Genomic DNA, 15,622 nt, shown 5'->3' on the forward strand with positions numbered 1-15,622 from the left:
TTCCCGTCAAGCCGAGAAAATCCGTGAAGAATACGTCCAGGACCGTATCCGCCACAAAGCGGAAAAGCTGCGCGCAGAACTCTCGTAGGGTGGGAGTCTTGCGTTGCTGGACACAAGTAGGCGGCGGCAGCGAGTATCCCGCAGTCGATCCTGCACCTTGGGTTGGCTCATCTTCGCCCAAGCTAGCCGGGACCACAGTTGGCCCTTCTCCTGCAGAGTTTCCATCACTTCCCACGCCGCACTGCGGTAGGAGCAACGCTGACCCCAGGAGGAGCAGGAACAGCCACGGCGGCGAGAGGACGGTACGGGCAGTCATGCCGAGGCGTTGGCGCAATGCAGCGTTAATGAAGCGTTGCGACGGGTCTGCGCTTGGTACCTGCACTCGAGTGATCACAAACAATGAAACGGATATTGAACAGGCTAACGCGATATTCGCGAAGTGTATCAAAAGTGTATTGAAACACTTTTACTAGTTCCACGTGCGCACGATGAAATCAACTGATTCATGAGGCTTCCACGTGCCGCAGCCTTATTCTTAAAAGCACGCGTCTCGGGAACTGCTAATGAGTAAGCCTACAAAACACACACGCACGCACGCATACAGACAGAGAATAATGCAGGTCCAACGCATGCAACATGTTTGAATCGACGGCGATGCGAAGCTTTAGGGAAATGGTAAATAGTTGCTACACAACTTGGGCCGCTATGTTGTACACGTTCGAAAAGCCGGCGTTCGATTTCGCCTCACGCGATTGGACTAGATTGGCCTAGGCCGCGATATCGGCGCAGCCTGGGCAATCGCGCGAGGCGAAATGAAACGTGGGCTTTTCGAACGTGTACAAGATAGCGGCCGTGGTGCGTTCGTTGCATACAATTCCCCATATTTTTGTCTGCAACGCGTAATCTCATGCAATGTTTCTTTACGCACTGTGCTCGCGGGATTGAATCCCGGCCACGGCGGCCGCATTTCGATGGGGGCGAAATGCGAAAACACCCGTGTGCTTAGATTTAGGTGCACGTTAAAGAACCCCAGGTGGTCAAAATTTCCGGAGTCCTTCACTACGGCGTGCCTCATAATCAGAAAGTGGTTTTGGCACGTAAAACCCCAAATATTATAGTGGAACATTGTGCAAATCCTCGTTCCCGATGACAGTCACACGCGCGGCGACGTCACGTCGGGCGCAAACGTCAGCGGGTGTTGCGGAGAGGGCGAACCCTTCCTTTCGCGGGCGGAGCACGGGAATCGCAAGTTCTGTCAGCGCTGCTGGGCTTGTCACGTGACATCCCTGCGACGGTGCCGGAGCCTCTTAAGAGGAAGCTTTAGCTCGGGTGCTTGTAGCCAAATGCATGCAAAAGCAGAATCCATTTTTCTCGGCAACCACTGCACCAAATTTAGCGAGGTCTGTGGCAATAAAAAAAAAAACTGAAGATATAGTGGCTATTGTTTCGAGTTTTCCATTTAGCACGTCAATTTTTTGTTAAAAATTCGCAAAAATAACAAAAAATTTCAGAAGACGAAACTATGAAGTTCACAACTCTGTAACTCTGCAATGAAAAACGATATCAGGATTCTGTGAATTGCATCTCATAGTACATCTAAAGCGTATAAAATTGATATGTTACACATCAATCTCAAGAAATTTAGCAATACGAAAAGGCAGTTTTTGCAGAACCCTTGTACAAAACGTAACGAGCTAACGTAATATATCAATTGACATATCGAATTTGTCGCCTTTGAATGATCTATTGGTAACCTTTAGAGAACCGCGATATCTGTTTTGATGCAGAACTATTAATTTCTAAACTACGTGCTTCTATTCTCGAACTTTCGAATTATTGAAAATTACTTTAACAAAATTCAGGCGCTAAATCGAACTTCCGCTGTCAACAGTCACTAGAATTTAGCCTTCTCTCTCAAATGCAGCAAATTCCATTAAAATCGGTCCAGGGGTTATCTAAGCAAAGCGGTTCTCCGTTTTGCATGTATTTGAATAGGCCGCGCAGGAGTTGGGCCCGAGCTAAAGCGTTCTTGCAAGACCGCTTCTTATGATGCAATTTTCATCGCACGGAAAGTGGGATTTCAGTCGCATGCATGCGACGGAAATTGCAGTCACAGGCGTCGATCCACTTCTGCGACGGCGACCAACCGGTTGGCCGCGCATCACACCGATCGATCGATCTTTTGGGTGCCAACATAAAAAAAAAAAAGCTAGAGAAAGGTTAGAAAAGATTTTTTTTTTTAAATCTAAGAAACTGTTTCGAGTAGACATCCGTGCATTTGCTTGATTCTCTGTCTCTACCTCCTCTAAAAAACATGCAACAACATGGAAAGCAGGCAAACGCATTGTTGTTTTAAACAATAAATAACACATTGAACAAAATGAAATCAAAATCCTGCAGGGACGTGAGCCACTTGCATCACTTCCCGCGAATGATAGCAGGAAGGGATGCGAATGAGCTTGTCTGAAAAAAAAAAATTATGGGGTTTTACGTGCCGAAACCACTTTCTGATTATGAGGCACGCCGTAGTGGAGGGCTCCGGAAATTTCGACCACCTGGGGTTCTTTGACGTGCACCTAAATCTAAGTACACGGGTGTTTTCGCCCCTATCGAAATGCGGCCGCAGTGGCCGGGATTCGATCCCGCGACCTCGTGCTCAGCAGGCTAACACCATATCCACTGAGCAACCACGGCGGGTTAGCTTGTTTGAGGGTCCTGCTTTTTGACGCGGGCGGACGCGGGACTCGCGTGATATTACTTTTATTTTTATTTTCCGCGGGCTTAGCTGCAAAGCATAAACGGGCAAAAGGCACCTCGCTGAAAACATGCCAGCTTTCGATTTCCTGCAAATTCATCATTGACAGCACGCCCCCCCCCCCCATTCAGAGCTTGTAACGAAAAAAATTGCTAATTGGAATTTATTCGAAAATTTTCAACTCGAACATTTTTGAGTTTGCTTGAAAATGTTCAAACGGAAGACAGTTAGGTTCAATTTTAATTCATACAGTTGAAGAACGTCGCCAATCGCTCTTTTAAGTTCTGCAAATGTACGGCCCTTACAAATAAGACGCTACCGTGAAAGGCTCGTCGCCTTCTATCTGATATATTATGATAAGCTTATATTCAACAAAAACATACATTTCAAACCATTTGCACAGCGCCCCACCCGTTCTTTTCACTCCAGAAAAGCAAGTGAATTTTCTTACAGAACTAACGCTTCTAAGAATCCGTCTTTTCCCCGAACCATTTACGCATGGAGCAGCTTACCGAGAGATGTTGTCGAGTGCACTTCTCCTTCCGCTTTCACGACCGCACTTGATAATATGTGAATTGAAAAATCCTAATAGCCATGTGTCGAGCAACGCGTAATCTACATCGTGACACGTTTTGTCTTTCGTAGTTGCTTTTTCGATGATGATGCTGTTTCCATGCTCCTTTGCATGCTTTCTTAGACTGTTCTTTTCTTTCTTTTTTTCTTCTGTATTGTAAAATTACTGTATTGTGCGTCATGTCTGACGTGTCTATCGCAATCCACAGATTTCCCACATCTCCATTAAGTGTTTCTATCCTTATCGTATTCGTCGAACACGCGTGATCTGGATTGACGCAATTTCTCGATTACTTGATGCTTTTCTCGATGACGATTTCGAGTGTTTTACATGATGCCTATGTGAGAGAAGAAGAAGAAGTGATCATAGCAAGCAGCTTCAGCTTCGAGCTCTCTGCATTTTCTATTTTATTTTCTGTGATCTCTGCAATCAGTGACAAGAAAACTGGGGGACGTCGTCCTCTGCAATGGGGGACCCAAACCCCGCCCAGCAGTTTTGTCCTGAACGGCCAGTTCATTATGCCGGTGACGTGAGTGACCGCTTCGACCCCAGCATGGTCCCGATTGAGTCATCTGATGGCTCCTCTACTGATGAGATGGGCTCGGACAGCGATTTTACCGTGGTGTCAAGCCGACGCCTGAAGAGAAAGATACGAAGAACATCACCGACCAGTCGCCAGGCGACGAAAAAGGCAAGTGGCAAGCAATCATACACTATTGCATATGTACCAACAACGACAACAGACAACCTCAACTCACTGAACAGGCAGAGCCTGTCGGAATATTTTGAACGAACTGCCCATGGTCACGTAGAAGAAATACGTATAAACGCTCGAAAGAACATCCTCTCGGTGGAAGTCAATACACCGACCATACTGGAGACACTGAAAAACATCACTCAGTTGGGAAGCATCCCTGTTCGCGCATTCCCCACATACGGCAAGGAAGCGACGACAGGCGTCATCTACGATGTGGACATTGACATTACAGACACTGACCTGGCCAAACTACTATCATCGTCAGCTCCTGTGCTCAGCTTTCACCGTTTTGGACGTTCCCGATGTGTGAAATTAGTGTTCCAATCGGAAACTTTGCCAACACACGTCAAGGTTGGATATGTGAGGCATCCGGTACGTCCTTACGTGCCGAGGCTTTTACAGTGTCACAGGTGCATGAAACTTGGGCATGTCAGCGCAGTTTGCAAGGGTGCAATAACATGCAAACGATGTGGTGGACCTCACGGAGACAGCAATTGCAACGTTGCTGCGAAATGTCCAAATTGTTCTGGTGCTCATGACGCAACGTCAAAAGAGTGCCCAAAGATCAGGAAGGAAATGGGTATTCTGAAGAAGATGGGTAGAGATCGTTCCACGCACAGGGAAGCGGCAAGGGCTATCCGCCACCGCAGACGTCGTTCACGATACCGACATCAACGGGATCGCAGCCCTCCTCGCGTTGGAGGGACGACAGCTCAAGTGCAACATCCACCCCCTCTTCGTCTCAGGAATGAAGAAGCACGTGCCTCAAAGCCTTTGTATGGCGCGAAAGTGCAAGGCGACCCATCATCGGCACTAGCCACATCGGAGACTCAGTGGCCCTCGTTACCGTCAAGGTCTGTGGGAACGCCCTTATGCACCGCTCCTACACGTACTGAAGAAAACGAAAAGATGGATGACATTGACGTCACGAGTATGGTGAAAAATTTGATGGGCTCCATGCGCAGGATTCTTTCCGGCCTAAATACCCCGGCTGCCAAGGCTGCCGTGCAGCTACTTGAAGTCTTGGAACCACTGCTAGTGGTTCTTCACTAAGCAAGTATGGCGATAATGTTTGAAGAACGGATGCGTCAATCGTTTGTTATGCAATGGAATGCTCGCGGTCTGCGTGGTCGTTTGTCGGATTTCCGACAGCGGATATTTAAATACCAATTTCCAGTTATTGTTATCTGTGAACCTAATATGGATTCTTCTTTCCGTATTTCTGGTTATGTCCAGATGTGGTCTCGTAACGACCAAACCTCGAGCAAAGTATTAGTTTGTATACGTCACGACCTGGTGTATTTCAGACATGACGTCCCATCGCATACTACTAATGATTACGTATGCCTCACCATAAAATACAGATGTCGCACGGTTACAGTGATTGGAGGATATATCCACCCAAGAGCGAGGATCGATTGCTCGCACCTGATGTCTCTGCTGCAAGCATCGCAAGGCCCTCATATTGTGATTGGGGACTTTAACGCGCACCATCCCCTGTGGGGTAGCACTTCGATGAATTCTCGTGGCAAATATTTGGCTGACTTTATGTGTAGTCGGGGACTAAATGTGCTCAATGACGGGTCTCCTACATTTATTCGTGGCACGTCCTACAGCAGTTGTCTTGACCTAACGTTTGTATCAAGGAGCCTTCTGTCTTCAGCATCCTGGTCGACGGATCTAGAGACTCATGGTAGCGACCACCTCCCCACTTACGTTCACTTTAGCTGGTTTCGCCGTTCAGCCTCACGTTGCATTCGTCAAACAGACTGGATTGCATTTAAGACCTCTGTCGACACCGCCTGTCAGAGTATGACATCTCCATCCGAAATAGAGGACATCATTGCCTCTGCCCTGCGGGACAAAACTAGAGAAGTCAGCATACCGAGGCACAGGTCATCGGTCGACATACAATATGAGGCCCTTCGTGCGATCCGTCGCCGCGCAGAACGGCGATACAGAAGAACAAAGTCACCGTCCGATCTTTCGAGCAGTCGCCGAGCTCAACGACATGTTCTTCGACATCTGGAGAAGCTTGACAGACAGCGTTGGAGGGCTTTCTGTGGATCCCTAGATCCAAGACAGCCTCTATCTAAGATATGGCGGGTCATACGAAGTCTCCAGGCAACTCCACAACAAAGACACCCATTCCATGCGGTGGCTCTACATCAACGCCGGACCGAATTGGAGGTAGCAGAGGACTACTGTAAACTGATTGTGGACGCATCTAATGCAGTGACTTCATCCCTTGTCACCATCGCACCCCCGTCACCTGATGAGCGGCTCGAAGTACCGTTTACGATGCAAGAGCTTGACGCTGCGCTTTCAGTTTCTCGACGCTCCTCGGCACCAGGACCAGACGGAATCACGTACGCTGCACTCTGCCATCTTGGCACCGAATCACGGCGTCTTCTCCTATCTTTTTATAATACGACGTGGGAGAAAGGAAATGTTCCAGATGGTTGGAAATGCAGTCGCGTTGTAGCGCTGCTTAAACCGGGAAAGTGCCCCAACGAGCTTTCCTCCTACAGACCGATCGCCTTAGCCAGTTGCGTCGGCAAAGTAATGGAAAGAATGGTTTTGTCAAGACTGGAATGGTTTCTAGAGAGAAATAATTGCTTTCCTGATTTTATGCACGGATTTAGAAGAGGCCGTTCTTCGATTGACGGAGTTATCGACTTGGTCTCCACTGTTGAACAGGAAAGAAGTCGACGTCGGTTAGTTGGAGCTGTCTTTCTGGATATTAAGGGTGCATACGACAATGTACTACATTATGCAATCCTTGATGCACTGGAAGATTTAGACATCGGTGGCCGACTATATACATGGATTGTTAGCTACCTCAGTGGCCGCACGGTGTATATGTCGACAAGTGATGGCGACACCGGACAGTACCATATACATCGAGGTGTTCCACAAGGGGGAGTTCTCAGTCCAACTCTTTTCAATGTTGCATTGATTGGCCTTGCATCCGAACTTCCTAGCACGGTAAAGATTAGCACATATGCCGACGACATATGCATATGGGCATCTGGAGCCACCCGTCCCCAAATGCGTGCTAGGCTTCAACGTGCAGTGACAATCACAGCTAAGTATCTTCGGCGTCAAGGCCTCCGACTCTCAACTGAAAAATGTTCTGTGATTACGTTCACGCGAAAACGAATGACCAGGTATCCGATCATTGTTGACGGCGTAGCGATACCTACGGTTACACACCACAGATTCCTTGGCTTAGTCATAGACCGGGGATTATCTTGGTCAAGACACGTCGCCGCACTGAAGTCAAAGCTGAAGACTTTTGTTCACGTCCTTCGCGTCGTGGCAGCAACAAGATGGGGCCCCTCGGAGTCGTCATTACTCCAATTGTACCGAGCACTATTCGTAGGGTATATACGGTACAGCATGCCGGCGCTCTCAAGCATGGGACTTAGTTGTGTGCGCGCGCTCGAGAACATTCAAACTCAGGCATTGCGCACATGTTTGGGCCTCCCACGATGCACGTCAACCAATGGAACAATAGCGGAAGCTCGTGCTTGTCCTATTCGGGTGTACTTGCTCTGCGAGCCTCTTCGAATGTACCTCCGCGTGTTGACCCGACACAGGCACCATCCTCTGTCATCGCTCCCTACCACACACCCAGGTTCCAGCTTTTCAATGACTATATCGCGGCATCAGAGTGTTTTGCCGTCGAGATTCTCTCCCGCCTGTATTCCGAGAACACCCCCGTGGGTTCTGCCTAAACCTGTCGTTACATTGCAGATCCCTGGAATTACTAAAAAGTCTTTCGTTGCATCTATTGGCCTCAGGCAACTCACCTTGTTGCACATTTCTACAGAGTACGGAGATACTGTACATGTGTATACCGATGGCTCTGTCACACCATATGCCTCCACTGCAGCCTTCGTCATTCCACATATGATCATCGCTCGCCGGTTTAAACTAGACCATAGCTCAACATCAACTGCCGCAAAACTTGTTGCTATCCGGGAAGCACTTCGATTTCTCTCCGAGGAGCGTCCTCACGCATGGACGATATTCTGCGATTGCAAGCCAGCTCTGCAAACGATTGACTGTGTCCTCAGACGGGGCCCGTATCATTCTATGGCTATAGAAATTACAGAGTATCTCGACCACGCAACTAGAAATGGCCACAATGTCACCTTTCAGTGGATACCGTCACACTGTGGCGTGATAGGGAACGAACAGGCAGACGCTGAAGCAAAAACTGCTTTAGATAATGCTTGTGAAGTACGCATTCCGTTCTCACGAACAGACACAAACGCCCTACTTCGTCGCGTAAACCACAACTCTACGTTGGAACACTGGGCCCAACCTGATCGACGACACAAGCGATTACACAAATGGGACCAAGAAATGCGATTTCGTATGCCTCAAAAGTTCAATAGAAACCACACGAGCATGGTGCACCGGATTCGCCTTGGTGTCGCATTCACCAACCGTTATAGAAATATGATAGGTGCCAGTGATACTAGCCCAAACTGTGAATGCTGTGAGGTGCCAGAAACACTTGAACATATATTTTGCGTGTGTCCCGCGTACGCGCAAGAACGACAGCAACTTGTCTCTTCCATAGCAAACATCCATGAGAGACCGCTTTCGGACGAGTTTCTTTTAGGTCCTTGGCCTAATGCAACCAGCGCAGCCCTGGTCACAAGAGCCGCTGTAGCTTTTCTCCAAGCCACTGGGCTGGACGCACGCCTTTAGAGATACCACAACTCTGTGAATTTGTATATACGCATCTCTTCCTTATACCATCATCATTCATCAGCCCTTTCCCTCCCCGTCCCTTTTCCCCAGAGTAGAGTAGCAGGCCAGAGCAAGTTATAGTTCAGGCCGACCTCTCTGCCTTTCTGTAAATAAATTTCTCTCTCTTACTTTTTTCATTCTGTCTTTTTATTTTTCCCCTCTCAAATGCGGAATTATTATCACATTGTCCGCCGTGCCTAACAGGCGCATTTCTCAGTCTGCACTGATCAGACCTGCCTTTGTATGTTTATTCTTATGTTTTTCAAATGCACTGTATCGCATTCTGTAGGGAATTCTGTAAAACACATTCTTGCTTAAGGCCCGAAATACAGGTTAACAGGGCCCAATAAATAAAAATAATTAAAATAAAAATTAATTTTCTTTTAATTCTGGGGTTTTATGTGCCAAAACCACGATTTGATTATGAGGCCCGCCATTGTGGGGGACTACGGATTAATTTTGACCACCAGGGGATCTTTAACGGCCCCCAATGCAAGGGACACAGGCGTTTTTGCATTTCGCCTCCATCGAAATACGGTCGCCATGAGTGGGATTTGAATCCTCGACCTCGTGCTTAGCAGTGCAACACCATAACCGCTAAGCCGCCACAGCGGGTAGAAACGCCTGAAGCCATACACGCAGGTGCCACGCAGCGTGGCGCCAGCTCTCGAGGCGACGCAAAACCCCCGCTGCGGAACTCACGGACCGCTGGCGTTCATAAGAGCGCTCAGCGCCAAAAGATGACAATGAAGTGTATGGTGCTGTTACGTTTCGCCTACGACGCGCGGTTTAGCCGGCGCGACTGCAACAAAGCGGCAGACATTTTGGCCCCTTCGGCGTCGCCGCTACGCCTCCCCGCCAAGCGCGTCCAGGCATGTTCCGATGCCACGTGTCTTCATGTGCGTGTGTGAATGTATGTGCCATTGTGCCCGACCGGCGGCGACACGACAGTAGGGGTCACCTTCTCCTCCTTGTGCCCGACCGGCGGCGATACGACAGTAGGAGTCACCTTCTCCTCCCCATTGTGCCCGACCGGCGGCGATACGACAGTAGGAGTCACCTTCTCCTCCCCATTGTGCCCGACCGGCGGCGATACGACAGTGTGAGTCACCTTCTCCGGCGACACGACAGTATGCGTCACCTTATCCCATTGTACAGTCACGTGCTCGTCTATTGAGGGGTTCCTTCTTGCCCTCAACTGCGAGAGTATAAAAACAGCTGCCCCCGGACGCAAAGAGGAGGGCTCCGATTTCTTCTGTTGAGTAAAGTGCTCTCCCGTCTCTCTACTTCGGTCAACCTGACCGCCAACTCTTTGCGATGTTAAAATAAACAAGTTGTTTTGTTGTTACCAGTCGACTCATGCTTTGCCGGGACCTTCGGATGCTTCCAGTTGTACCCCAGGCCGCCAGGCCAACGCTACCTTTGGGGCTTGCGACCCAGGTGCAACAACGGGCGTCAGCGCCGAGTTCCCAACAGGTCCCGCCAGCGGTCCGACCACAACAACTGTCTGCCAGCGGTGGGATCGCGACAACGGAGGCCAGCAGCGAAGAGATGCAGTTGACTGTATGCTGAGCAGCTCAACAACGATCCGGGAGCAGTGCAACGAGCCCTGTGTGATGACTGGTTGCCTGCAGCGGAACGACTGCGCTGAATTCCTGCCTGCGAGGTTTGGTGAGTGCGGGACTTTCTTCCTCTGAGCTTTGCCAGGCTTTTGTTAGTGTCAGAAACAGAGCTGGTAATTGTGGTTGTCGTTGCTGCCGGGTTAGATTGCGGCAAGACAATAATAGGCAGTAGAGAAAGCAGCATTCAGAGCAGCCATGGATTTGAAGTCGTTGCGCAAACCGAAATTGTTGGAGCTTGCAAGAGAGTTGGGTCTGGATGTCTCGGACAAACTCAGAAAACCAGAACTGCTAAAGGCTATTCTTGAGTTAGAGGCTGAGGATGACGAGCTGTCGGAATGCCTTGAGACTATTGAGGAGAGGTCAAAAAGACAGGAGCGCGAACTTAAAGAGCAAAAAGAGCAACAGGAGCGCGAACTTAAAGAACAGAAAGAGAAAGAAGAGCGTCAACACGCCTTGGAAATGAAGCGTCTCGAGGTAGAGATGGAACGCGCTCGTAATAGAAGTCAGGCACACGGTGCAGGAGAACGCGTATTGTTCAAAATGACTGACCTGATGCGGCCGTTTAAGCTTGGAGAGGACATTGGTTTGTTCCTGGTTAACTTTGAGCGAACGTGCGAGAAGCAGGGGTTCTCTCGGGAAACGTGGCCACAGCGCTTGCTCACTTTGTTACCCGGCGAGGCGGCCGACGTAGTCGCTCGCTTGAATAGAGAGGAGGCAGAGGATTTCGACAAAGTGAAATCGAGTCTGCTAAAAAAGTACAGGCTGTCAGCGGAGGCGTTCCGTCGGAAGTTTCGGGAAAATGAGAAAGGCAAGAATGAGTCATATACAGAGTTTGCCTACAAGCTAATGTCAAACATGCAGGAGTGGCTCAAAGAAGAGAAAGCGTTTCGTGACCACGATAAAGTTCTGCAGTGTTTCGGGCTAGAACAGTTTTATAGTCGGTTACCTGAGAACGTGCGGTACTGGGTCTTGGATAGGCCAGACGTTTGTACGGTGGCTAAAGCCGCTGAGCTAGCCGAGGAGTTTGTGACGCGTCGGGCTCGCGGAGCTAAGGACGGTCAAAAGGGTGAATTTGGCTCGAAGTTTGAGAGGCCGAAGTTCACACCCATGCGAGCAAAGGGGAACACGCGTAGTGAGGATGCGAGTGAAAGCAGTCCGACCAAACGTAAAGAGACGGCGGCAGCCGAAGCCGAACGCAGAAAGCGGTTCGAGATGAGGCAAGCGCGCGTTTGTTATACGTGCCAGAAGCCGGGTCACTTTTCGGCGCAGTGTCCGGAAACAACACCAAAAGTTGTGTTTTTTTCATTATGCAGCACTGACGAGAACATGAAGCTTCTCGAGCCTTACATGCGAGACCTCCTCGTGAACGGGAAAGAGTGCCGAGTGCTTCGCGATTCCGCAGCTACAATGGATGTAGTTCACCCGTCTTACGTAGAACCCCATATGTTCACGGGCGAGTGCGCATGGATCAAGCAAGCCGTGAAAGCTCATAGCGTGTGTCTGCCCGTAGCAAAAGTGCTTATTGAAGGACCTTTCGGAGCACTTGAGACGGAGGCGGCAGTGTCATCTATGCTGCCCCCCCCAGTACCCGTACCTATTTTCGAACAGGTCCGATCACCTCCTGCGCGAGAAAGGGCTTTTGTTTGGTGAGGCTAGCGTTCAGGCCTTAACCAGATCGAAGGTTCGGGAGCTCGCTGCAAAGGCGGTAGTTGCGGGGCCGACGTTATCGAACAATGAAAAAGGGTCAGAGGTGCAGCAAGCTGACGAACTGAATAAAATTGAGCCTGTAGCGTTAAAGGCACCAGATACTGGAGAGGAAAATCCCGATGCGGGAAAGTTAGAAGAGCTATCTGCAGATTTGCTCATCGCGCCTACGTCAGATGGACTTAATAGGTTGCTAAAAGTCAGCCGGTCGGCTTTGATAGCCGAGCAAAAAAAGGATGGCAGCCTGGAAAACGTGCGCTGCAATGTCAAGGAAGGTATCGCCAGGAAAAATGCGCGTTTTGTGGAAAGAGGTGGAGTCCTGTACCGGAAGTATCTAGACCGCCGAGGAGTGGAGTTAGATCAGCTGATCGTGCCTCAATGCTATCGTCAGGATCTGTTGCGCTTGTCGCACGGGGGTTCGTGGTCCGGACACCTAGGAGTTAAGAAAACTAAGGACCGTCTCTTGCAAGAGTACTGTTGGCCAGGGTGTTTTCGGGACGCAGACAATTTCGTAAGGTCATGTGACACCTGTCAGCGGGTGGGCAAACCAGGGGACAAATCGAGGGCGCCGTTGAGATTGGTACCTATCATTACGGAGCCTTTTAGACGGCTCGTTATTGATACAGTGGGACCTCTGCCGGTAACACCCACAGGGTACAGACACATTTTGACTGTGATCTGCCCAGCGACATAGTTCCCTGAAGCAGTGCCGCTTAAAGAACTCAGCTCAGTTGAGATAGTCAATGCACTACTGTCCATATTTGCGCGAGTTGGTTTTCCTGCGGAAATCCAATCAGATCAGGGCACAGTGTTTACTAGCGCTTTGACGACAACTTTTCTCGAAAGGTGTGGGGTAAAGCTGTTACACAGCTCAGTGTACCACCCACAGTCGAATTCCGTTGAGAAGCTCCACTCCGTCATGAAGCGCGTGTTGAGAGCATTGTGTTTTGAACATCGAACTGACTGGGAGCTGTGTCTGCCTGGGGTGATGTTTGCATTAAGGACCGCGCCGCATGCGGCTACGGGGTTTTCGCCAGCTGAACTGGTGTACGGTCGCTCGCTTCGGTCTCCGCTTCGCATGCTTCGAGAATCGTGGGAAGGCAGGGGCGACGACCCAGTCGTGGTGGAGTACGTGCTTAAGCTCCTCGAACGCTTAAGAAGGGCACAGGAGTTGTCAGGTGAAGCAATGGCAAAGGTCCAGCAGAGGGCCAAGGTTTATTATGATCGGACCGCCAGGGCCCGTCGTTTTGAGGTGGGCAATGAGGTCATGATATTGCGCACATCGCTAAACAACAAACTAGACGTGCAGTGGGAGGGCCCAGCACGAATTGTTCAGAAACTGTCGGACGTTAACTACGTGGTGAGTCTGCCAGGAAAGCGGAAAGCACAGCAAGTTTACCACTGTAATCTGCTCAAACCCTATAAACAACGGGAAGCAGTGGTGTGCATGATGGTAAACGTTCCTGAAGAGCTTCCGGTCGAGCTTCCGGGGCTAGGCTCAGTGACGAACAGGGAAGACACCGGTCAAGTCATTAGTGACCTTATCAGTAAAGCACCGCTGTCGCCTGAGCAGAAAACCGAACTACACCAGCTCTTACAAGAGTTTCAAGGTCTGTTCTCTGAGAGGCCTGGTAGGACTTCTGTACTTACTCATGATATAGAACTTACCTCCCCAGAGCCAGTACGATCCAAGGCGTATCGGGTGTCACCCCGCCAGAACGATATTATGGAGGCTGAGGTAAAGAAAATGCTACAGCTCGGTGTTATTGAGGCAGGTGAGAGTGATTATACCTCCCCTTTGATTTTAGTTGAGGTACCGGGCAAGGAACCTCGTCCTTGCGTCGACTACCGCAGGCTTAATTCCATCACTAAGGATCAAATTTATCCGATCCCTAACATCGAGGAGCGCCTTGAGAAAGTTAGTAGCGCTCAGTTTATTTCCACCCTAGATCTTGTCAGGGGTTATTGGCAGGTTCCACTTACAGAAGAGGCTAGTACGTATGCGGCGTTCATTTCACCAATGGGAACATTCCGTCCTAAAGTGTTGAGTTTTGGTTTGAAGAACGCGCCACACTGTTTTTCAAGCCTCATGGATAAAGTGTTGCGGGGACAGCACGAATTCGCTTTACCGTATCTAGACGACGTAGCGATATTCTCCGCATCCTGGTCTGAGCCTATGGCACACTTGCGGGCAGTGCTAACCCGCCTGCGCGAAGCGGGCTTGACAGTCAAGGCTCCTAAGTGCCAGTTAGCACAGGCCGAGGTTGTCTACCTCGGTCACGTGATTGGTCAGGGTCGTCGCCGCCCCTCTGAAATAAAGGTGGCCGCTGTGCGAGACTTCCATTAACCGCGCACGAAGACCGATATTCGGTCGTTCTTAGGTGTCGCCGGCTACTATCAGAGGTACATCCCCAGGTACTCTGATATCGCGGCTCCCCTGACGGATGCTCTAAGAAAGACAGAGCCTCAAACAGTCGTCTGGGACGAGACAAAGGAAAGAGCTTTTAGCGCCCTAAAGAGTGCCCTAACAAGCCAGCCTGTGCTACGATCGCCAGACTATACAAAAGGGTTCGTTGTTCAGTGCGATGCTAGTGAGCGAGGCATGGGCGTTGTACTGTGCCAACGGGAAAATGGAGAAGTAGAACACCCCGTCCTGTATGCTAGTCGTAAGCTGACCAGTCGTGAGCAGGCGTATAGCGCCACCGAGAAAGAGTGTGCATGTCTCGTGTGGGCCGTTCAGAAATTGTCATGCTATCTAGCCGGCTCGAGGTTTATCATTGAGACGGATCACTGCCCTCTCCAATGGCTGCAGACCATCTCTCCCAAAAATGGCCGCCTCCTGCGCTGGAGCCTCGCTTTGCAACAATATTCCTTTGAGGTGCGTTACAAAAAGGGGAGTCTCAACGGTAACGCCGATGGCTTAAGTCGAAGCCCCTAACGTAGGAATCAGCCTCAAAATTGTTTGTTACTGATGTTTTTCTTCCTGAGGCAGGATTTTTTAACATATTGCTTTTGTTTAGTGTTTCAAAGTGATGATATGCTTTCTAGTGCAATTTTCCAATTTGTGGACGCGTTCTGAGTGATGCTAGACTACTGTAAGGAACTAGGCAGTGGTATAAAAGGGGAAAGAGCCTGGCAGGGCTTAGTGAGGGTTGTGCCGTGCTTGCTGACTGAGCGGTTGAGTTTCAGCGTAGTTCTAACGCTTGTCGGGAACGAGAACAAGAATGTGAACTCTCCCGAAGTCACTTTGCAGTGTCCTGTGCGAACCTGAACGAGAGAACGAGGCCTTCTCGGTGCGCTGCGCTCAAGAAACGTCGAGGGACGCCCGACTTCGGTTATGAGCATCATCGAGCGACATCCCTCCGGACAGCGGATGCAGTCCCCTGTCCATCGGGATCTCCTTCCCCCGGCGGGGCGGTCTGTTACGTTTCGCCTACGACGCG

Source organism: Dermacentor variabilis, chromosome 1, assembly GCF_050947875.1.
Source record: "Dermacentor variabilis isolate Ectoservices chromosome 1, ASM5094787v1, whole genome shotgun sequence".
Taxonomy (NCBI): domain Eukaryota; kingdom Metazoa; phylum Arthropoda; class Arachnida; order Ixodida; family Ixodidae; genus Dermacentor; species Dermacentor variabilis.